Here is a 25,614-nt window from a genome sequence, read left to right on the forward strand (position 1 = left end):
TTTTTCCATAAATTTATTATGTAATCATACCACCATTTGATATAAAGTAGCATATGGCATGAAAGCATGTGCTACAGATGGAGTCCACAGCTACACAGACATCTGGCACCCAGGTATTTGATTTTGTGTCTGCCAACAGGCAGGGGTTTTTCAGGGTTTATTCACCCACTAAATCTTCACAGCAACGTTGGTATTTTGTCTATGCTTTTTGTCTGCACACTAATACAATTTTTTTTTTGCACTACTTTATGTAGACTTCTTGTAGTGGGTTGGCCCCAGGTGGCAGCTAAACTCCCACCCAGCCGCTCACTCTCTACCCTGCCTCAATGGGACAGGGGACAGTATAAGAAGAATAGGAATGAGAAAACACATGGGTCAAGAGAAAGGCAAAGAGATTGCTTACCAGTTACTGTCGCAGGCAAAACAGATTGGATTTGGGGAAAATTAACTTAATTTACTGACAATGAATATATATGTATCTATTTAATTACTGTTTCAGGTATTGGGAAACAGAAAAAAAAAAACCAACAGGAAAAGAAACAAACATTTACACACTTAGAGAAAACACCTTTCCTCTCCCTTTCTCAAGTGCAACTTCACTCCAAACTCCTCTCGTCCCCTTCATTATTGCCTCAGGTTACGCTCAGCCCCGTCAGTGAGACAAGGGATGGTGCAGAGGTGGTGGTGTTCCTCTCCACGCTCCTTCCTTCTCCTTTCTTTCCTCTCTTCTTCCTCCCACCTCCTCCAGCCTTAGTGTTCCCTTTGCTGTTTCTCACTCTTTTCTCTCCTCTCTCCCTGTGGGATTTTTCCTGCCCTTTCTTAAATACACTTTCCCAGAGGTGCCACCATCTTGGCTGGCAAGCTCAGCTGTGTCCTGCAGTGGGTCCATTGGAGCCAGCTGCAACCAGCTGGAAGCGGCTGTGTCCGGCTGTCGTGGTTTAGCCCCAGCCAGCAACTCAGCACCACGCAGCCGCTCACTCACTCCCCCTACCCCGATGGGATGGGGGAGAGAATCGGAGGAGTAAGAGTGACAAACACTCCTGGGTTGAGAGAAGAACAGTTTCATAATTGAAATAAAGTAAAATAGTAATGATAATAGTAACAATATAATAATGATGATAATAATAATAATGATATACAAAGCAAGTGATGCGCAATGCAATTGCTCACCACCCGACGACCAATACCCAGACAGTTCCCGAGCAGTGATCGCTGCTCCCCAGCAGCCAACACCCCCCAGTTTATATACTGAGCATGACGTCACATGGTATGGAATAACCCTTTGGTCAGTTTGGATCAACTATTCTGGCTGTGCCCCCTCCCAGTTTCTTGTGCACCTGGCAGAGCATGGGAAGCTGAAAAGTCCTTGACTAGCATAAGCAGTACTCAGCAACAACTAAAAACATCAGTGTGTTATCAACATTCTTCTCATCCTAAATCCAAAACACAGCACTATGCCTGCTACTAAGAAGAAAATTAACTCTATCCCAGCCGAAACCAGGACACCGGCATAGGGCAGCCACATGCCTCTTCCCACAAAGGCCCCCCCTGCAGCTCCCACCACCACTGCCAACACCTTGACACCTGTACCCAGTGCACTTCTATATTCTGCAAAATGGGAGATGTGTTGTGAAGTTTGTTTTGGTCTATTTGAATGGCTGGTTGCTTTTTTGTCAAGGACAATTATGCTGAGGAAACAGGTCAGTAAGAAAACATTTTGCTATAGTTTATATTAAAGATATTTTTAATTGAAGTTGGAAATACCTATGATTTTTGTGGTCTAGTTTCACAGTTTTGGACCATGCCATTGGGAAAATTCTACCGATCTCAATGATTATCTCTATAGCTGTTGCATTATACTGTATTATATTGTACTACTATACCTGAGGAGCAAAATTCCCTGCCATGGTCTTCACTAAAAAGCTCTAAGAAATATTTATATATTTTGGATGTGGCATCTCAAGTTTCAAATTGCTCACCACCTTCATGAAAAGAGGAGATGCAGAGTCCTAAATTGGTTTGAATGTTGTTGACATGCAAGGCATTGTTTACCATGTATCTGTGGCACCTCATAGAGCTGTTACAAAACACTGAAATCAGGTCTAACTTCTTCCCCACCTTCATCAATGTACAGAGCTGTATAGATTCTGCTGGGTGACCTAAGACAACAGAAAGCATTACCCAGTGTACTGGCTTTAGCTTAGACAGAGTTAAATTTCTTCATAGTAGCTCCTATGGTGCTATGTTTTGGATTTTAATGAAAATAGTATTGCTAACACAGGGATGTCTTAACTATTGGTGAGCAGTGCTTACACAGAGTCAAGGCCCTTTCTGTTTCTCACACTGCCCCATCAGCAAGTAGGCTCGGTGTGCTTTAAGAGCAGGGATGGGACACAGCCAGGACAGCTGACCCCAGCTGGCCAAAGGGGTATTCCATACCATATGACGTCATGCTCAGCATATAAAGCTGGGGAAAGAAGAAGGAAGGGGGGGAAATTCAGAGTGATGGTATTTTGTCTTCCCAAGTAACCGTTACGCGTGATGGAGCTGTGCTTTCCTGGAGATGGCTGAACACCCGTTTGTTGATGGGAAGTAGTGAATGAATTCCTTGTTCTGCTTTGCTTGTGCACACAGCTTTTGCTTTATCTATTATCTCTTTATCTTTACCTCAGTCCATGAGTTTTCTCACTTTTACCCTTCCAATTCTCTCCCCCATCCCACTGTGGGGGGAGTGAGCGAGTGGCTGTGTGGGGCTTAGCTGCCAGTCGTGGTTAAACCACAATACCCAGTGAAAAAATGAAGGAGAATTATGGACCAAACGAAACAACAGATATGTTTTCTTTTGGACAAAATATCTACAGAGAAACTATAATATCTGAAAAGACGTTTGACTTTGCCCAGAGCACACTCTCTGCCTTGCCCAGGTTCGCCTTTTGCCAAACCGTTCGTCATCCATAAACTGATTGCATTTATCCTTGGGCTTGGCTATAAGATTGTGGCTCTATCTTGTGAAGATGTCATCTGCTTTTTACTGGCACTCAAGTCAGTGGTCTGGCACCCTCACATAGAGGGTATGTCCAGAAAATAGAGCAGAGTGTTCAGTCCTGGAGTGCAAGGTTTGGGACAGGCAAGACATCTGTCAGACAGCATGAGAGCAGGCAGGTATCCGCCCTGTCCCCAGGAGACCAGTTTGCCTGTTGTCTCACATAGTAGTGGGGGTTCCCCTTCTGGAGCACTGTCTGATTCAATAACATTCCAGCAGCATTTCTTTTTCACAACTATCTTTCATGAGCCAGAAAAGACACTTTTTTGGATTATGTCCTTGATGTACAAGGCGAGATATCAGCTCTAATGTGAGGACAGTTTTATCAGGAAGATCAAAGACAACCTGTCAGGCATGTGAAAAAATAGTTTAAGACATATTATTCTTTAGACAATATATTTTTTACTACTTCTTTAAGTACAATCAATATTGTATTGACATTTCCCAGGATGATAAGCCAAAAATATTTAAACTTTAAGATTTTTTTGTTTGTTTTAAGGGTTGTAAGTCATTGTCTACGGTAGTTTAGTTACTGGTAGATTTTCTCAGATGAACTCATTTGACTTAATTTGTCTTATCTTTGAATATTATATGTTGTGAAAAGACAAATGTGGATTTGATACCCTTTCTTGCAGGACGAAAGTTGTATTTGTTGCAGCAAGATTATTACTACTAATTCAGATGTAATCCCTTACAATTTGTTTAGATCTTGCTCCCTGACTAACATATGTGGCACAAACACACACGAAAGAAAAGGAATAACTGAAGGTTGCATAAATGACATTTATTTTTTACCACAAATCTCTAAGTATTCACATGGCCATCTAACTTTTATCTAATTCTAGAGATTGCTCAGTGGTTTTTTTTCACAGGGTCTTGCATCCATTTGGCTACAGATTTACTAGGTGTGAGGATGACATTTTCTGTATCATGGATATATGTGATTATGTTGGGGTTTATAAATAAAATTTCAGCAAAATCAGTTCATCCATTTCTATGAGAATGAAGACATTGTTTTGTCCATATAAAAATATTGCTCATAATAAGCACTGAATAAGCACAGGCTTTTATGAAATAAAATATTACATGTGACAATGCAATCAAAGATTATATTTTAATTTGCTTTCATCAGTGGGGAGAAATGAGAATTAGAAACCTTGCAATTGCTAAGTTTTGTGCTTTTGACAGTACAACTTTAAAACTCCTTTAATGTTTGTTTCTACATGAATGCTTGTGTTTATTTAAAATTACAGATTATTTTTATCCCAGACCTTGTAATTTTAAAGTACCTCTAGATCTTGCCATTTTTAATGTATATATGTCTTGTTACTATATTTAGTTTACCATTTCATTCTGCAGGTGTTAGTCTCTTGACTGTTTAAGTAGCAGCAAGTTAAGTGAGCAACACAATGTGCAGATAGGAATAAAAGGAGTGTCTTCAGCAGTCAGAATGCCTTAAGCTGTTTAGAGAACTTCCCCTGTGGCTGGTTCAGATGAATGAGCATAATTAACATGAATCTCCAGTGGCAATGCATATGACAAATGGATGATTATGCAGTGAAAAACTCTGCCTTTATGTTACCAAGATCTGCTGCTGTGATTGTTATTTTTTTTCCCCCTTTCTCTCTCTCTCTCTCTCTCTTGCTTTGGGGTATTTTAAAAATAACAAAAAGATTCTTGCTTACAAAATAATAAGAAGTCACTGAGTACTATATTAGGCTTATCATTAAATTCAGAGCCTCCATGAACAAGGAGTTCTAGCTAATGAAATAGAAAGTGAAAGATCAATACCACTCAAGTAAATACAATATAGGATCCAATCTACCACTACCAAGGCTTTGATGGCAAAAATTCAAATTTTCACAATGCCTGCAGAATTGGGATGATAGCAAGCAGTCTATATAAATGTTCTGTAAAATAAGGGCATGGCAATCTATGTGAGTCCATAAGCAACACCAAGATTTTTCTTGTCAAATATCTAATTAAAGCAGTAACTGAGTCCAAGTCAACTAATCAAAATATATGAAAGCCACATTTTTATCACAATCATTAAATTCTATAGCAAGGACATGGCTCTGGATCATGTCATGTAAATTAACACTTCCATGGAAGGCACTTTGGTGGCAGAAGCATTACCTAAGTATCACTATTGTGCTCAGGAAGGCTAGAAAACATTGGTCACAAAAGATACCAGAAGCAACAGTTTCAGGAATTCAGGAACAGCTGACAAAGACCCATCCTAGCAAAACAGTCCAGATTTGTCTTACATAATGTAGAGTACAGAGTCCTGATCAACATCAACTCTTGTACAAAACTGAATATTTCAATAAAATATTTGCCCATTAGAAAGAAAGCAATTGAAAATACTTGGATCTCTGTTAAGAAGCTGTGCTTTGGAGCTATGAAAGAAAAGATGAAAAATAGCACTATTCAACAGGTCAGTATTTTGGCTCAGCTTCTTAAGAAGTATTTAAGTTCTCATTTCTGCTGTCTGCACTCTGCGTTGGGCTCATGGAGCTTTTAAGGAAAGTTTGATTTTTCATGCATTCACGCCTATGAAGACCATACTCCAAAATCCCACATAACATACTGCATACTGTATGAGTTTTTTTCTAAAAGAAACCTCTAATGTGCTTGGGCAACTGTTTCTCACAGATTTTGATTTACAGACCTGATGGTTTGTCCTTAAATAATTTTATTCCAGACATTAATTCTTCTTAGTGTGCATTGTGCCTAATTTCTTTTCTGAATACTCTAAATTTCACTGCTAGTCATTGGCTTTCATTGGGCTTCTCTTTGCTAGAATGGTAGACCCTCTGGTATCAGCTTTTTCTCCCATGATAGAAAAAGAGACGACCAGACCGTGGTTTTATATTGCTCAGCACTGCAACCCCTGCTTTCCACTGTTGATTCTGTTGGTTAAGCATTCAGTCTTTCTATTCATGCCTTGTCTGCTTAAAATCCTGCTAATTAGGGCACATTCATTGGAGACATGAGTTTGAATTTACTCCGACAGAAAAGGAAGTCTGAACTTGGGCCTCCTACCTTCCTCAGAAAATATTCTGTCACAAGATATTTTAGAAAATACACCCACAGCCTCCTCTTCTCTCTGTGCTTTTTAGGAAAGTAGCAACTGAAACTCCACTGCCTTACAGCTTAGTTCTGTCAGTTTGTCTGAGAATACCATCTAGGCTGAGGTTTCCCAGGGGACTGAAGTGAAACACTGAAATTCAACATCCTGTCTGGACCTAGTCAAGAGATAACGAACAAGCCACTTGAAACCAGGAAAATTTGAAAGATTCATAAAGATGTAGTTCTGGTCATATGAGGAGGATAAAGACAATAAAGACTTCCTGTAAAGTATGGGCTGTCTTTACATGGTAGCCAAGTGAGATTTTTCAGAATGACAGTTTTAACTTGGTGGGTGTTATCGCTTTGGAACATATAATCCTTTTAGATCTGGCCTTTACAATATAACAGAAAGCATCACGGCTTTCTGCAGAGTAAATGAATGACCAAACAGACTAAAGCACTTTACAAATATATAATGATAAGCTGATGAAAGGGTTTTGTCCACTAAATGAGCAACAACACTTTATTTATCCAGAAAGCAAATGCATTTAAATATTGCAGCATTTATAAGCTACCATTGTCGTAACAAATTAAAGCAAATACTTTTCTGCTTTGAATAAAGAGGGCTGAGCAGCTACGTGGCTGCAGCCACATCACTTAACACAGGAGGACACACTGCAGCAGCCAGCATTATTAGACGGCTCTTCCTCTTTGTAGCTTTATGTTCTCCCCACTCTTCTTTAGTAAACCTATGCTCAGCAGAGTCGAGGGACGTTGGCCAAAAAAAAATCTGTGAGAAGACTTGTATCAAATTAATTCCCTATGACCACTGCAGTTCCAATTAGGATGTCCCACTGTAAATTTTTGACACTGCAAGTCCTAGTCGCAGCCTAAGGCCTAACCATGTACAGATTTAACAAGGACTTTAATCTGTTCGCATGAATGCATTTATGCATTAAGCTAACCTAGAGCTAAGTCTTTACAGTCATATCATTAGCATAGGCACAATCTTCTTCCAGATGCAGTTACACTGGCTGAAAAATTACTGTCCCCAGCCCCTGAGGCAACTGTTGTCTCTCTGACCTGCCATGTGAGTACTCCCCAGGCCTTCTTATTCACAACAATCCAGGGCTGCTTAAAAAAATTAAGTAATATACCCATGACAATCTGGTTTATATGGACAAAAGTGATCCCACAAGCACCTGAATTGGGGTACCTGAGGATGCAGTAGCCTCTGGCATTAGATGCTCTGGAGACATGCAACTTCAGTTAGCAGGGTAGCAGCAGGAAGAGAAAATGTAGTGACACTTTGTCCCTCTTTCTGCAGGTCTAAGGAAGAAATTGCCTGGTCTGAGAATTGCCTGGTCTGAGAAACTCAGTCAAGCTTATTTACTTATTTACTTACCCACTTAAGAAAAATCCAGTAAGAACTGTGATTTATCTGAAATTTCATTTTGCCCAGCTGAGATAAATGACCTGTGACACCCCCTACAAATTAATAGAGATTAGTTTTGAGACAACAGTCTGAATAATCTTATGTGTAGAAATGCCACAAAATGATTATGCAAACACAATCATTTACAGCTGTTACACTATTGAAAACTATTAATAATTTCTAAAATTATGTCCTTATCTCATCTGCATGATAAACCAAAGAATCATTTAAGAAACCCCCAAAATGTAGAACCAGACCATGCTAAATTATATGGTAGTGTAATTGTGGCAGATTGTAAGGCTCAATATGCATTTCTGTGTACGCATGTAATACTCTATCCATTATTTCATCAAAGATTTAGGCTAATTAAGAGGAAGACATTTTGGCAGTGAGCCCAATTAGTTTTAGATAGGATATAAAGTGATGGTATCTCTTCTTTAAGCAAAGAAATGCCCAGACAAAAACATTCAAAGAAGTTATGTTGTCCTACTTCTTTTGAGTCAGGAAAAAAATATTAGGAAGAGAATAAGTTTGAATAGTAGGTTAAAAAATAGGTGCTATTTTAAGGGTGAAGTAGAAATAGCCAGTTTTGTTTAGCTGGCATATATACACCAAGAGAGAGAGAGGAAAGCTATTAACTCAGTTGACAGCAAAGAGCTAATGTGCAGCCAAGGGAAAGCTCAAGAATCTGAGACAGAAAGGAAGAAAATTAGGCACACAAAGGAATTAATGGAATAAAAAAAAAATGAAGGCTTTGGAGCTTTAAAATTCTTATTATTTCTATTTTTAAAATTGGTTTCTTAATTTGATTCATCCATTGGGACAGGCTATAATCCTGAATATTTTACATGTAAATAATATTGTTCTAAAAATCTGTAATAAAATAAACATTTTAAATTATCAAAATGGTTAATAAAAGGACTTTTTAATATAACTATACTACTGAACACTTATACTGCATTTCTCATTTTCAAAGTGCTCCATTAACATTAACTAATTGAAGAAAGGTTCTGATAAAGGCTTTTGATAAACTCCATTACATAAAGCTATTAAGGAAGCTTGGTGAGTGCTTGATGAAAAGCAAAGTATACTTATGGCATATGCATTTAATACAAGGCAGAAGTACAAAAATTAACAATAAATGGTCAATTCACATACTGTGTAAGCAGTTATAGTAGCATGAAATGGGGAGCAATTATACCTGCCCTGCTTTAGGAAAGCTTAAGCATATCAACAGTTTGACAGGAGGCAACCTTATATTAGTATGGTCTCCTGCAGTGAAAAAAATCCAAGTAACTTGATGCAGAGTACTCACAGAAATATTTATATCACCTGAGGGACCTGCTTGCACTTCAAGCTATCAAATAAATAAAGAATAAAGAAGAAACCAACAACTTTGTTCTTTTGGAGAGGTCAATATCTCTTGGGGATATTCCTTTGGTATGTAAGAATACAATACTTTTGTATATAAGAATTTTTGTATATTTGAAAATGCGTGGTGCAACATCACGTGATTTATTTGTTTGACATCCTGAAATGAAGCGTCTTTATTTTGTTGGAGATGCATTAACTCTCCTAATTTATTGCAGTAAAACACAACATTTTTATTACAGAACTAACATATTTCTCTTTTCCGCTAGGTATGTACCATTTGCCACCCTGCACACAGAGTGTGGAACTCCATCCAGCAAAACATAAGACAGGTCAGGTCAGGCACAGATAAATTCAGCCCCTACATTAGCCAGAAGTTGCATGCTCCAAGATTGCTTTAAGACACAGCACCTGACATGTCAACTGTCCTACCCCACCTGCTAACCATTAACTCTGTGATAAACCTTCAGCTTCAGAACCCCAAACAGAAGTATCTGTGTTCTCTTACCTGCTCCCCATTGTCTGGTGCTCTTTTCTCTAGAAAATTATCCCACTTTTATGCTACTTGCCTGTAATTCTATGAGCAAGAACACCAGTAATAACTAGTAAATCTCTTGTTCATTCATCCTGAATTACACAGAGTGGATACCATGACTAAAGGAAGCCAGGAATAATTTAGCACCTATTTATCATGGAAATAAGAGTCTTTTATAATCAGACCTTCAAAGATCAGAAGGATAATGATCTCAAAATAGGGCTTCAAAACATATCATTACTATGCATCTGGCTTCAGACATATCCATCATTAAAATACATATTACAATATCTGTGCTAAAAATCTCATAGCATTGATCCAAGAGACTTATCAATCATCGTGATCACAAAGGGCTACTCAAGGATAGCTGGAGAAGAACAACCGTTGCCACCAAGGTGATGAATTCATCAGTGAATGAGAATTTGAAGTGACATGGATGAAGTTTTAGGTGTATCTGAATAGTAGCAGGCTCCAAGATTGAGAATAGAGTTGCTTTTTCTGAGACAGAACTAGAAAAATAGTACAGATGGGCTTCCCTGTTCTTGAACACTTAATTGATATAAACAGAGAATGTGGAAGCAGCAGATGTTTTGCGTAAGTTCAGACTTGGAATAGTGCTCACATTAGCTGGTCTTAAAATAAGGACCCCTGCAGAGAGGTGGGGATGGGATGTTTTTGACCAACAAAATTATAAATAGCGAAACATCTGGAATGTATAATACAATTAATTAAATATAAATGTTTCCTTTTACTGATTTCAAGACAGGCCAATGAAATTTAAATGAGTGGAAATCTGTAGAAAGGTAAAAACAAATTGCAAAGTTGCATTGAGATAGGCATTTTCTTATTTAGTGGTCTGCAGAATAACAAAGCATCAATTAAATTAGGCTTGTGGCAAAATTAAGCTTCAGAAATAACAGTACAATGGGGAAGATGCTAATGTCTTGTTAATTTGGTGCACAAGCATTCAGCTTTTGCTATTTCTTTGGAAAGAAACTAATTTGATTTCTCAACACCAATGACAGCCATAAATGTCAGAGGCTTAGCTTCCCATAGTCTCTACAGTTATGTGTCTCTGCTGTTTTTTCTGTTGCATCATGCCATAGAAGGTTTAGTCATACAATTCGACAGCATAAAATCATAGAATCATAGGACACATAAAACTGAAAAAGATCTCAGAAGTTCACCCAATTGTGTTCATGCACAAAAGATCTTTCCTTTAAGATCTTCAGTGATGGAGACTTCTCAGGCCCTCCAGACAGCCAATTTCAGCATTCAGTTTCACTGGCAAACTGCTAGAAACTTCTGCCAAATATTTTTCCTTGCTGCAGTCTGAGCCCATTATTTCTAGTCCTGGCCATAGGGAATAGACTATTACCTTTCTCTTTGAACCAGCTTTCTATGACTTTGAAAACTATTATTTCTTGTATTAATCTTCTCTTCTGTAGCTTTAAATAAATCAAATATCTTCAATCTTTCTTCATGCTCTATAAACTTCTAATCATGTAAAAAAAACATGTTAAAAAACAAGTTAAAAAAAACTATGCTAGAACTGCAGTAGAAATATACTAAAGGCATGGAAGACTTTACTCTCTCAGCCTAAATAATGAAAGACAAACCATGAGTCATTGCTGGTCCTAATAAAACTGTGTGTGTTCTCTAGAAATAGTTTAAACTAGATTGACCAAGAGTACAACATCATCTCCTTCCAACATTCTGGGATCAGCTACCTAACTTTTTGGTGTTGTCATGCTGTAATCCTTTTTGGATTGTCTGTGTATCATTCTCACCCTTATCTCTACTTCACTAAAGTGAGAGATGAGGGCTGGGCCCAATTCGCAAACCTGACTTCACCTTTATGTATTATGGATCTGAGGGAATTTGGCCTGGTCTTTAAATTCTTTTCACACCTCAAAATCTTGGAGTTGCCAACTGTCTATCTAGTGATAGCTTACTGAGAAAGCACTATCAAGTATTTTTCACTTTTGAAGATGCCTCTGTCATCCCTTGTGTTACTCAAACAGACAAGGACTGCCAGGTAACAAGTTATCCAGATCACCTTGAGTCTTGGAAAGGGAGGGTCCCCATCTGCCCGCCGCTATACTGGTTAGAAATGCAATTCCTGGAGTTCCCCAAAGCTGCATTTAGTTGGCAGTAATGGGCCACATAAAAAGTCAACAGGCCTCCTGAAAATCTGTAATGGCATTAGGTAACCTAAAAATCACAGTGACTTTAGAAGCTTTAGGATTAAGAGATTACTTCTTTCAACAGTTGTGAAGAAAGAAGTTTCTCACAGGTACACTTGAAGTAGTGAAGTCTGCAGTTTCTTCCAGGACATTGGAAACAGGTTATTATGAATCAATTTCCGGTTCCTCTAAACTGATTCTCCTGCTTCTAGGTTGCAATTGGTTAGGTCTCTGAAAATGAGTCACTGGGAATTTTGCAGCTTTGCTATTGATTCTGTTCTGGCCTGTTAAACAGTGGCCTATAGGATCTATTTACTGTGCTTGACTCCAACCCTTGTTCATTTATATTTAATTCACACCTACATTAAAATACATTTGTATAATAAATAAGGTGTCAGAGGTAGCTGATTCTAGATGGGGGGTCATCTTTCTAGTCTCTTCTGCTACAATGGTGTTTCTCACATTTATGAGAAAAGGAGTTGTTTGTACTTTCTTCCATGAAGTGCATTTTAATATACTGGTGCAAATTTACCTCAAATGGCCATTATGATCATCAGCTACTCACCAGTATCACCTACACTCCTGCATTACGTGGCATTATTACAGTCTATAAACTGCACAGTCATGTTTAGTATTATTTAGAAATTCTGTGTTCCTTCTCAGTACTCGTACCTTAAAAATGGAATTTGTTTTTGTGATGCATTATCATGTTAAGGTTTTTATTGGTATGGGGTTGTCCACATTTTTGAAGGAAGTCTGTAGCAATTTTTTCTAAGAACACTTGTTCGGATGGAAAGAGTTAAGCAACAGCAACAGCTTTGAGCCAAGGAAAAAACACTGTGAAAACCAGGCTAAAGTCTTGTTTGGAGGCTAAAGATAGAACCACTGAACAGAAACAGGAATGACAGTTCAACAAAGAAAAAGAGGTAGATAATTGTTGAGAAGGACAGAGAGCCCTAGAGATCATTCAGGGGACCGGGAGGAAGTGGAGAAAGCCACCGACTGGATCAAGAGTCCACACCAGAGTAATACATAAACAGGGTTGCTGATTGCATGTCAAAAAAAGATTTAGCAGCAAGGGGGGAAGCTATTGTCCTCTCATCCCATTACCAGGATCTAGTAATGTATCATACAATCCATGTCCCACAATCCCCATACAGCTCTTTTTTTCTTCTTCCTGCATCAATATCATTGTGGTATCCAGGTCTTATATTGAAGTATGCAGATGTTTACAGATCTGGTGATGGATTCATCACATTTCTTTAAATTCTTTGCACTCCTTGGAACTAAAGCAACTACAGACCTGAAGCTAACTGACAGAGTCATTGGACTTGTGTGCCCTTTCTATCACTAGAGAGGTACAATGCAGCTAAGATAGCCCAGTGAGTTTGTTCCTTTGGTTTTCAGCTACTTTGACATCTAGCATACTTCAGGCTTACTTTTTTTCTTTCTTCAGTTGGTGTAAACTGGGGGTAGCACTTAAAATGAAAGGAGCTTGGCCAATGTGAAAACATGGCAACTTAGTCTCATGGCATTGAAAGTCACTCTTGTCCCTTCATTCTCTCCTCTATTGGACTTTAAGTAACAGGCAATGTGTTAATTACTCAAGGTTATAATTTACAAAGTTGGTAAAACATTTTTTCTTTTACAGTAATTCAGTAAGGTTGTGGGTTTTTTTAACCAAGAAACTCCCTCCTACCCATTGCTATAGCTCTACACTCACAATCTTGGTAAGAAAGGAATTGACTCTGAGGGTATCTCAACAGTTACCCTGAACACTTTCATAAATAGCCAGACTTAACCCTCCTGTGGGTGTACTCCTGCTGTGTACATGTATGTGGCATGTAAACTACATCCACCTGCCTTGGCAATGGGTAGAGCAAAAGTGTGTTCTGACCAACTGAGAGAACAGGCTTCTACTTTTCATCAAGCACATTTAGTATGCACATGCTCACTGTAGGAATCTAATATGTGGCACCACAAATGATATAGTTAGCTAGCATTGGACTGTGGGAAACTAAATGAGTCATTTACCTGATTTTTGTAAGATACTCCAAAAATAGTAGTTCATTAAACACTCAGCTTGGGTTTATTGTAGAAGGTCAGAGGCACCACCCATACATAACCTTGCACAACAGGTGCTTAGCAATCATTTTAGCATGCATTTTCATAGCATAAGTCCCTGAAAAAATACATAATTATATATAATACAAATATATTATATATAATATAATATATAAATATATAATTCAATTTCTCTGCAATATATTTCTGTGAAATATACATATTTCTCATCAATTATGTTCAGCTTAAAAGCCAATATTGGAGACAGAAGAAATAATAGGTTAAGTGAAACATTAGTGATGTGTTTGGAAACTGAAGTAAATTCCATGCTGAAGGAAAAGCCTAGAAGAACTTTAGCTAGGAAAATACAAGTAACTAGTGAAAGACACTTGGAGAAGTTTAAGTGTTTTACTGTATAAGAAAGTATGTCTTGTCCTTATTTTATCTTAGTCTTTCTTCACCTTTATTCATTGCCATTTCTGAGATTGCTAGGCCTTTCTGCATTTAAGAAAGTTACACCCTTCCATATTCACGATTACTCTTATTGGGCCAAAGTTCCTAATGTTGTACATTGGTGCAGAGGCTAAACTAAAAATAGCAGTTTCACTAAAAATAGCAAACAAAAATGATCACTATTAAAGCTATAGGAATAGACTACAACATTTTCTATTGTTGCATTTCATTAACCATCTGACCTTTTGCTTCCCTACAAGAACCAGAATATTCACAATATTTACATGTGACCTAAAGCAGAAATAATAACAATGTTGTCATACTTTTAATGGCATGAGCAATATGAGGAAAGATGTGTAGGTAAATGTATCTTGCATTAGTCTGTTGATTCTCCTTCTAACATTAAGAATGACTTAGAGAAATAAATACTATAGCCTATCATTTGATCTAATAAAAGATCCTACAAATCTAAAGGAGAGTGGAATGCCTACAGTAAGGACACCAGACTACCTGTAAAAAAAAATTTTAAAATATTTTAAATTCTAAAATAATTGTCCACAGATGTAATAGTGAACCTCAGTGCACTCATCTCCAATTACACAGACTGAAGACTAAGAACTTAATGTGACATGTATGTGGCTTTTATAGAACACAGCAAGCAAATTCAAGTTAAACATGCCTCAGAATGTCTTTCCTATAATCTCACTATTTAAACCTCTCAATTATTGTGTCTCAGATTACCTTGACCATCAGGATTGTACTTGTGAATTGGCAGAGGTTTACAATCAATGGTAAAATTCATACTACTTTTGTAAGAACAGAATAAGATGTTAATTCAGTCAGAACCAGAGTGAGGGTTCCTACGGGATGGTACTTCAAAGCAGAGTTGCAAATACAAATGAGAGAAGTGTTGCTAAATGGGAAGTGATATATCCATTAGCTGAAGTTTCTGGACAGTCATAAATGAGAGACCCGTATACTACATTTGCAGTAACTGTGCAAACAGCTATCAGAACAATTGAAAAAATTTAAAAGTTTGTGACAGGGGAAGGCAGCAGAACAGCCAGTGGGGCAGGTGCAGGGTAAGAACACGGTCATCTTAAAATTCCATAAAATAAAACTTACTTTCTTCTAAAAGCAGAAAGAATGAGAACTCCTCTCTATCCCTCTGTAAAGACAGGACTTTTCTAGGAATCGCCACTTGGTGAAGAAGATGCCATCTTGTATGACTGATGAGCAGGCTGAATGCCGTGCACATATGCAGCAGCTCTGGTCCTCAAATTGAGAAAATATCTGACAGTAGTTTAACATTTGCTGAAAGAATTCAGCAACAGGAGTTTAATTCAAATGTCCTGGTGACAAAGAATTGTCAAGTCACAGCACAACACTGAATTCTGAGCATCCAGTTTATGTGCCTAAATTGGGACACTTATCTGGCTTTTGTTCACTGTCTAGACAATAGGGATTCCTCCCAGCACAGTCAGATTCTGCCTCTTGGCTATTAAAGGGAACATGTTGATGAAGTTGGTTAATATGGTAAATACCCTCTTTATACCAGTACCTTAAATAAGTCTATATAAACACTGGAATTCTTCAAAAGTCATTTTAAGATGCAAGTAGTATGAATTAACTCTATCCCAGCCAAAACCAGGACAAATTATTCAAGCCAGTACAGAAAAGCAATGTCTTTAAGCACATGCTTAGCATTAAGCAGATGCTTAAACACTTTCACATATCAAGACCTCATGGAAGACTTGTGAGGGTTGGACTGTTTGTTTCTCTGAGATCTGATCACTAGAATTTTTTTTAAAATCATGCTTGCTTTATGTTATATGAGAACATATTACCAGCTATGATGTTAATTTGTCCTTTGAATGAAACAAATGCTCTAAAACACTCATTATTATTTCCAAAACAAAGTTGTTGAAGATTTTCACTTTCTATGGTATTTTTTCATCATCAAAAGCTCACTTGACTGAAATTAGCCTTGTTTCTTACATTTACTGTGCTTCACTGACTATTCATATTTTTAGAAAATAATCTATTTTACAGTATAGTGTTATTATGCTACAAAGAAATAAAATACGAATCTGACTAAACTGATAAATTTTTTGGTAATTTTATACAGCACAGAATAATTATGACTATTTTTCTTGGTAATTATAAATGATAATTATATTTGAAGTTACCATAAAAATCTATGACTTATAAATCAACAACAAATAATTCTGCAGTCATCCAGCTAGCACATCAATAAAGTAGTTTCATTATAGCACCACCAACTGCAAAACCCTTAATAAGTTCAATACAGACAATACAGTACATTTGCCAATGGCACAAATGAGATTATATAGCAGTCTTTCTTTAATGCACAGGACATTTTTTTTCTAGTTTGATGTATTAGTCAATTTTATTTTACAGTTTCCAAGTTTTCTATGCACAGCAAGTGCAAGAGAACTAACCATTATTAAATTAGCTCTAACGCTGTTAATGTGAGGAGAATGCAAGCAAAGGCTATTATCTATTTATTAATCTTGAGTTATGTAGTCACAAGATAATAGAAATAGAGTTTATGTTTTGAATTAGGCAATGGACAAAGCACTAACGTTCTGGTGGGACATTTGCCTATGAATGGCAGCTAATGTATTAAAAGTTGCCCATCTGCAGTATGCATACTGCAAGAGATTTCATGGTAAGAATAATGCATTTTTTCATATTTGTTGATACAATACCAGCCGAAACAGAAAACTTAAATATTCTTGAAAAAAATATACACAAGCACAGCACTAGAGAAGATTTAGTAGTTAACAGATGGCTAGTTCTGCAGAGATGCTTTAACAGATGGTTGTCATGAAGGTCTGGAAAAAAGTTTGCTAGAGTTTGGAAGTTATAATCTTACCAAACAAGGCTTCTCCTCTATTCTCATGAAGCTAATGTATGGCATTACGCTGTTGCAAGTAAATAATATGAGGTTTTATCTATTACTGGCAACCACCTTTAGCACTTTCTAAAACCCAGTGCAAGAGATTAAAAAAAAAAAAAATCATATTTTCCTTACCACCTATTGTTGCTTTGTTTGGTTTTTTACCCAGTGAAAGCAAACATGCCCATGCATAAGCTTGACAAGAACCTTTTTCTCTGAACATTTGGGAATCCTCATGGCTACGAAGTGCACATGGTACTCAGACTATAGGTATCAACTCAAAAGAAATGTCACACCCTTCTGAGGTGCTTTCTTGGGTAACTCCATTGTCAAAGTTGTTTCAAAGTAGGGAAGCACAAGATAATCTTTGAGTTCCCTGAAGATTTCACGGCTTGAGAACATTAGATTTTTTGTCAATTCTACCATCCTCATGCAAACAAAAATAATTTTAAAAAGAGTAAACCACAAAATTTAAACACAAAACCATAAAATCTAAAAATTTTTTAATACATTTTATGGGTTTAAAGAATTTTCCATTAATCTAAAGAAGGAAAAAAAAACCCAAAACCAAAAAAAAAACCCTCACCCAGCAATATTTAATGAGGAAAAATTCCTGTTGAAGCTTGCTCTATACTTGCAAAAATTCATGAGGTTGATAACAGAGAGGTGAGCTGGCTTCAGGATAGCTAAATGTGACACTTCTTGCCAGGGAGAGAAATCTGCAAAGCAAATGGCAGATTCTTTATCAGAAATAAAAAGTGCCTATCAAGAAGAATAAGCTCTGGTCTATTAATACCAAAGGTGGTATGATTAAACCTTAGTTACATCTTCTTTTGAGATGCCCAGTTTTTAAACATTAAATCAAACACAGTTATTTGCTGATTTTTTTTCCCATTTATGTCCATGAACAAAGAAATTCTACCTTTCACTACAAGAATAACATATGTATTGTTTTTTATTCTTAAACATTGGACTTTGCATGTTTTCTTCCTGCCTCATTTGTATATGTTGTAAACTTTAAGTAGTTTTCAGACGCTATCCCCCATTCTTTAGGGAAATGGAAGTATTAACAGTGCAAGAGGTTTGAGTAATTTTGACTGACAGCTTAACCAAAGGAAGGTAAAGAGCAACTATGTGACAGGTGGAGGACTGATGAAAATGATTAAGTGAAACTCTTGTAGATTAAATGTAATGGGCAAGCTAACAAGGGCCAAATTCATTATATGATTTAAGTACAAAGATCTAAGTGAACTCACATGGTCAATCCAATTCTAGATGAAATTCTTCATGAATTTTAGTATGTTCTCTCCCATGATTCATTACAAAGATAGATACGGGCTGTGATGGTGACAAACATAATGATGTTATTGATTATTTTAATTTACAAGTTATGATAGAAAAAGAAGACTTTTAACAATTATCTACATTTACCTGATAAAAGTTAATTATAATTAATAATAATTACAATAAAACCTATATTAGATACTTGATACAGTTATATTTTCACATGTTGCATTGTGAAATAAGTCACTCTGCACAGTAACTAACATTTTTAGTCTTTCCAGAGAACAACTGAAAATTGTATGTTGGTATTAAATGGGATATTTAACCCTTGTTTGTGAAAATGAAAGATCATTTTACTTTTGTTTATAAAATCATTCTTAATATTGTACAGTAATAAATACTGTCCAATTGTGAAAATATTTCACAAAAGGCTGGGATAAATCTTCCCCTATTTTGTGTCGGGGAAACTATGGAAACTAGTCATCCATACAGTTCCATTTTAAACCAAAGGTTTTAGGCAGATGGGGTGAATTGAGCTCTGAGGGTACTCATAATTTTCATTTCATTACAGAGAAATCCTAGATCCTCACTTAGATCAGATATGAGGGGAGTGATAGGCACAGGAGAGAGATACAAAATGTGAACAGCAGGATGAGGACACAGTCATAAAAAACTTTTTACAGAAAAGTTTGGAGGGACTGCAAGAGCTAAGAATATTGCATTTCTACATGTATGGACATCTGCACTCTGGAAACTGAAAACCAAATTCACAGAAGCATTTAAAACAAAAAATCTCATTTCCAGTGAGTGCTGTTGTATTCCACCATTAGTTCCAAAGAAATCTGCACATAATGATGCTTATATTTCTGAATATCAATACTTCTGCTGACTTAATTATTAAACTTTATGCTAGAGTGTTTTAGAGCAGATCTATTTAAAAGAGCCTTTATTCCAATCAGAATAGACACTGTTTGATACTTTCACTTCCTGAGTTGTAAAGTCAAAGAACATTTATGACTTGATGTGTAAATATCTTGAGACAATATATCAACAGTCTTCCCTCTGTGCTGATCATTCTTGCATATTGAATGATAAGAGTTTCACACAACTTTTAGCACATATTCTCCTTCAGCATATGACTCCTATACTGGTATTTTATAATCTGTAGCAATAGCAATGCTAATTAATTATAAAGCAGCTCTTTGCTGAGGTACTGAACATCATATATAAATATAAAAAATAATTACAATGTAAGAGAAACATAATAAAAATCAAATTTACTATGACTTTATTTCACTGAAAAATATTACATAGTAGTAGACTATAATGTACCAACTACTAATACTTCTCAAACTTTTTCTCATACAATGATGTCAAAGTGCTTCATGAACAATTAATTAAGTTTTACAGCAAGTCTCAAAGGTGCATTAGGCACAGTAAAAGAATTAATCCTTCTAATTTTTTTTTTTTTGTCAGTTCCATTGGGACTTAATTTTGTGTTTAACTGTTCTTGGTATTGTCTACCATTGCAAACAAATGCATAGCTCTTCAGCTTTCCACCTGCCAGATCTGAAGAACAGATTTTCCCTAATAAGCCATCACATGTATTATATGTCACTAGCTGTTCCCTAGAGAAATACTTACAAACTAGAGTTTGGTCTTCTGCTTCACAGTTTTTTTTTTTTAATTTTCTTATTTATTTATATGACAGACTGGAACATATTGATGTAGTTGCAGGACACATTTATAGCAGCATTGATCAACTATATAGATCCTAAGCAAAATTTCCTTTTTTTTTTCTGATAGAATTGAAATTACAATCAGAAATATTTCAATTTGCTCCAGAACTTCAGCATTCCTCAGCTTATTCTCCTTTCATCATCCCAACTTTGAAAAATTTATCTTGTTACTCATATAAGATATCTTCCACTAAGAGAGCATATTACAGGAGTCTAGGGCTGTGTGCATCCCAGAAAATACAGTTCAGTTGCAACACACAAACCATTTGTCATAAGTTCCAGTTATTGCATTTCCTTATAAAAAAATGGTCACTTTCTAACATTTCTTTCAAGGCAGAGAGACACATTTCTTAAGAACTTCTATAGAATTAACAAGCTTCATGGAAATTGCTAATCTATTTGTATTTTTGTCAAAAATAATTTTCAGTTGAATAATATGTTTGATATAAATGTTTCTGCCCAAAAGTATATCTGACGTTTGACATGCAGAAGTATATGCAGATAATTGACTAGGCATCAAGAGAATAAGCTAAAAATTGTGTAACATGGATCTTGGTTTTTGTAGAACCAGCTACACTTCTGGTTGGGTTCTGGAAATAGCTCTTTACAATTCTATGGCTCACATTTCATTGCTGTTGGAAACTCACAATTTGTAAATAGATGGGAAAAGAGGAGTTGCTCCTGAAACACTCCATTTTATCTGTTCTCTTCTGAGGATAAAATGGAATTAAGAAAACAAACGCATCTGATAAGAACTTTGCTTTTACTTCATTCTGCTGAGGCTAAAATGCTGTGTAACATCCCACAGTAAACAGCTTTAATATTTTGAAGCACCACTCATCTACCAAATTTCAATTGCTCTACAAATGTTTATTACAAGAAGGATGCCAATGTAACAATCTCATAAATGTTATCTCTGAGATGACTGTCATAGATCATAAGTGAATCACAAAAAAATCAGTATCCTGCAAGCTAGATTTTGCATTTGAAAGGTAAATGGTAAATTACTAAAGCAGTATTTGAGAACTGACTTTCTTCATGTCTTTTCCAAGCAACCTTGACTGTTATGTTTCTGAAGGTGAAAAAATTCAAGCAAAGCAAAATAATTAAAAAATATGTTTTTCAAACATAAATGATAAATGTTTTGTTAAAAGGTGAAAATGGAAATATAGTATTCATGATGCTCGGAAAAGTCACAAATACTCTGTGACAGAACACACATTCTCTCTTTGGTGAAAACAAGTAGTTGCCACCATTGGCAATAACTCAACAGCTTGCAGCTTTGTGGAGTAATTGCTGGAGGTGACTTGGACAATAGACTTAGATTTACGATTTCAAGAAAGGCACAGCATTTGAAGAAGCAATCCGGGTGGTATGCAGCTGGAATTGATTCCACAGGAAGTTCCCCAAGCCTGTAATCTTGGATGTCGCAACCCAGGGGAGCCTGGTGTGCTGGTTCTAAGAGGAACTGCCCAGGGGGTGGAGTGATGTGGAGACATCATGGCCAAGCCCTGTGATCAGGGAACTCGGAGGGGCGCCGTGGCACTGATAAGCTGCGTAAGTGATACCCGGAGGCAACAAACTGTCATGATGTTGACAAGATGCTGTCCTTTAGTAACCTTTACTCATTATAATGTCATTATAATACCAAAACACACCTCCATCCCAAAACCTACCCGCCTCCAAGGTGAGACCACTCCTTACTGAGCCTGCACTCTGAATTTTTCTGAGCCTATACCTTTAAAATGAAGCTAGAAAACTTTACACCAATCGTAACAAAGTATGTATGACTAGAGTCCCTCAAGCTCCACCTGAAAGGTAAAAAATAGTATAAGTTAGCCTAAAGAGAGAGGGGATGTTGGGGAAGATACCACTGTGTACTACTCTGACCTCTGGGATCAGTCAACGGGCTGAGCCTCTCTCCCCCCCGCCATCGGGACGCCTTTGGGTTATACCAAGTGCCTCCCCGGGAAACTTAGAAACCTCTATAGAGATACTTTTATGTCTTTTGATGCATCTGTATTGTCCAAAGCTTTGGTATTTGCATGTGCCTTGCAGTCAGTGAATTTATCACCGGTAATCCAAAGAACCTGTGTGTCTGTTGCTTTAATAAATTGCTTTGATTTATTGGTCTAGCCGTGATAGTGGTCATTGAACGCGACCAGATGCTTTAAGTGTGGCCACGATAGTTCATGCAGCACGACTAGACGAAAGGTGCCTACGTTATTTGTGCATCCGTAATCGTGATAGTTCAGTGCACTGAATGCGACTGGACTTACAACGATAAATTGGGTACCTTCCAAAGCCTCTCTTGATGCAACAAGCTTTGTCTCATGTCAGGTTCAAGCATCAGGCTTGTCATTCTTTCATTTCCTCCTGCTTCAAAGTAGTACGCCAATTTTATACCGTCAACTTTCTGTCACCAAACTCCCAGAGTAAAACACCAGTCCCCATTCCTTGCAACCTTAGCAAGTAGCTCTCTCTTGCCAGCCCCACTAGTTACCAACAGATCAGAGGCAACTGCCCATGCAAAGGACCCCACCCAAGCTGCACTCACTTACTTGCACTGGTAATTGACTGTGTGAAGAGCCTCACCCCACATTTTGGAAAAGTTCATGTACTACCACAAGTACAATGAGGGTAAGGGAGCACAAAGTAGAAGGAAGAGGTTAGGGCAATGCAAGACATTTTGTCAGTAACCAAATTTAAGATAAAATTTAGAAAAAAACACAAAAGGTGAAATGGAGAGTACCAGAGGCCCTCCTTTTGTCCCCAGAAGTCCCCTGACTCTCTCCACTGAGTCACCTTGAGTATAACTCTTCAACTCCTCACATTGAGCCCTAGTATGACTGAGGTGACTTGCTCTTATCACAACTGCTTTACACAGCAACGGTAGCACAAAATTAATTTCCCCTCCCCACTTGGAGGTTTGACCTTCAAAGTCTGTTCTAGCTATTAGAAAGCACTACTTCCTTTTATGCCATCTGACATATAAATGACTGAAGATTTTCCAAGGGAGCTTTGTTTTCTGTCGTGCTACACGTATCTAATAAAGTAACCTGTTTCACAATCTTATCAGTATATGTGAACGTCCACTGAGTGACTGTTCTCACAACTTTACTTACAGGGTTAATGTAATGCTTACTCATAATTCTACTAGAGCACATACTGGGCATGGTGTAAAATTGAACCTGATTAGCAGAAATTTGACTCTGTCAGTTAAGGACAAATTATCTAAGGATTGTTCATTAATGACGATGAAGGACAGGTTTCAACTCCAATAGAAGGATTACTATCATAAAGGTATAAACATCTATTAAAGCTGTGCATAAAGTAAGATATAATTAATTGTACCAGTATAAGACTAAAAACATGCAAGTCTAATAAGTATTTAATTCCAGTACTACAATTCTGATAGAGTGTGACACCTGTACAAAGAAAGAGATTTTCATCCAACACTTTACATAATCTTAATTTTTTGTTTTATTTTGGTTAGGGCAGGCTATGACATAATAAAATTGAATGTGTCTGGTTTTAAATTTAAACAGCATCTTCCTACAACAGAGAAAATATTGATCTTAATTTTGACCTATTCTGCTGTCAAAGGGTATAAGTATTACTATAAATAATCAAAGAAATTATTTTGATTAAATGTTCAATTGACTGTGCACAATGCTGGTGTTTATCACAATAACACACAGTCCAACAACAACTTATGTTTTAAAAACACCTTTTTGGTTATAATTTAACTTAAAAATTTTCAATTCTAAAATATTTAGGATACTCAGCAGAAATTGTCCTTAAAAATATTCTTGTCACTGAACAATTACTACTAGAGAATCAGTTTCTATGCACGGGGACAAGTGCTAAACAGCCTTAATAAAGTAGTTACAAAAAAACCACTTGTGTAAACAAAAAAGAAATCCTTTAAACTGATTGTAACAGACAGCAGACTTGTTCTGCTTGGTTCTTCAGGACTCATCTGGCTAGGTGGCACTGGTAAAGCTGCTACACCATAGTTCTGGAACAAGCAATAACAAGCAATCCAAAGACCTAAACACTGACTGGAAGTCAAAGCAAGCTGTCTAAGCAATACACTAATCTGCAGTATGTGAGACTCTGAGTAGTGTAAGATCCCAAGCAAACATTGAGACAACCAGCTCTGAAAAAGGTCAGTTCAATTTATTTCTTGATTTCACTATTTTTCCCATATCTTTCCACTCAAATGCATATTATATGCATGTATTCATGGATTTTTGCCATATAAAATGCTTCATACATTCAAGTCTCATGTGAAAAATCCATCTCAAGAGATTTCAAGGCCAAACTGCTCATCAGACAGGCTGTAATGTAACACATTCAGATACCACTTCTCATTCACCAAAATTTCTATAGAAGTGAAAATGCTTATGTTTTATATATATGCACATATTGTATTGACATTATTAGAGAAATTTATTATAAACATACCAGTGCTGTATAGCAGCAACCTGCATAGTAGGTTTACGTAGTACTGCCACCCACTTAGTGATATTATCCATCCATGTCAGAAAGTGCCATGCCAGCAGAACTAGCAATATCCTCATAAATGCTGTACAAGACAGGACAATGGTACTTGATGCAGAACATCTAAATTTTCCTCCTGTCATATCGGTCAAATAATGATAAAATCATTAGTTTAAGGCTAAAGTGTAAAAAAAAAAAATAATGTTGAATGATTGAATCATTTCTGTTATAATCACCTGCACCAAGCAATAAGGAAGATAGGTCAGCACAGGAGGGAAAGCCAGTGTATTTTTTACTTCACAGAATAGTTTGCTTGATAGTAACTGCTTTTTCAGTAAATAAGTCTGTAGAGCATGAATGTAATTGTTGTGCCATGTTAATATTACCAACAGTTTACTGCACTTTTCTATCCATCTTCCACGTTTGTAATGTACTTGAGGCAGCCTATTCCAAATGAGATGCTGCAGCATTTTCTCTCCTGTTCTGGAGTGTTGTCTGCTCTCACTTAAAACCCGACTCATCCTGACAGACCCGTGTCAGGCGCAGCAGGGGCTGGAGGCTCCCCAGGTCCCTGAAGGCAAGACCCAGCAGCCATGCCACCATGCCACCAGGGCTCATGCCACCAGGCCAGTAGCGGGGCAGCTGGGGGCACCCCAGGGGGGCAGCCCCAGCCCAGGGCATCAGGCACCTCCCTGGGGACGGGCTGTGGGGAGCTGGAGACTGGTCCTGATGTGGCATCACTGGGGCAGGGACTGCTGGCCCCGGGGGGCTGAAATGGGGCTCTGAGAACAGTGGGAGGAGCCCCAGGAAGAAAGGCAGGGACAGCAAGGATTAACAGTACCCTGAGGGCCCTGACAACCCATACCTCAGTGCTGGGCACTATTTTCCATACAAAATTGCAGACAAACTGAATCCCTGCTTACTGCAGGGGGGTTGGGCTCGATGATCTCTCAAGGTCCCTTCCAACCCAAAGCATTCTATGATTCTATAATCCAGCCAGTAT

Source organism: Pelecanus crispus, chromosome 3, assembly GCF_030463565.1.
Source record: "Pelecanus crispus isolate bPelCri1 chromosome 3, bPelCri1.pri, whole genome shotgun sequence".
In the NCBI taxonomy this organism is placed as follows: Eukaryota; Metazoa; Chordata; class Aves; order Pelecaniformes; family Pelecanidae; genus Pelecanus; species Pelecanus crispus.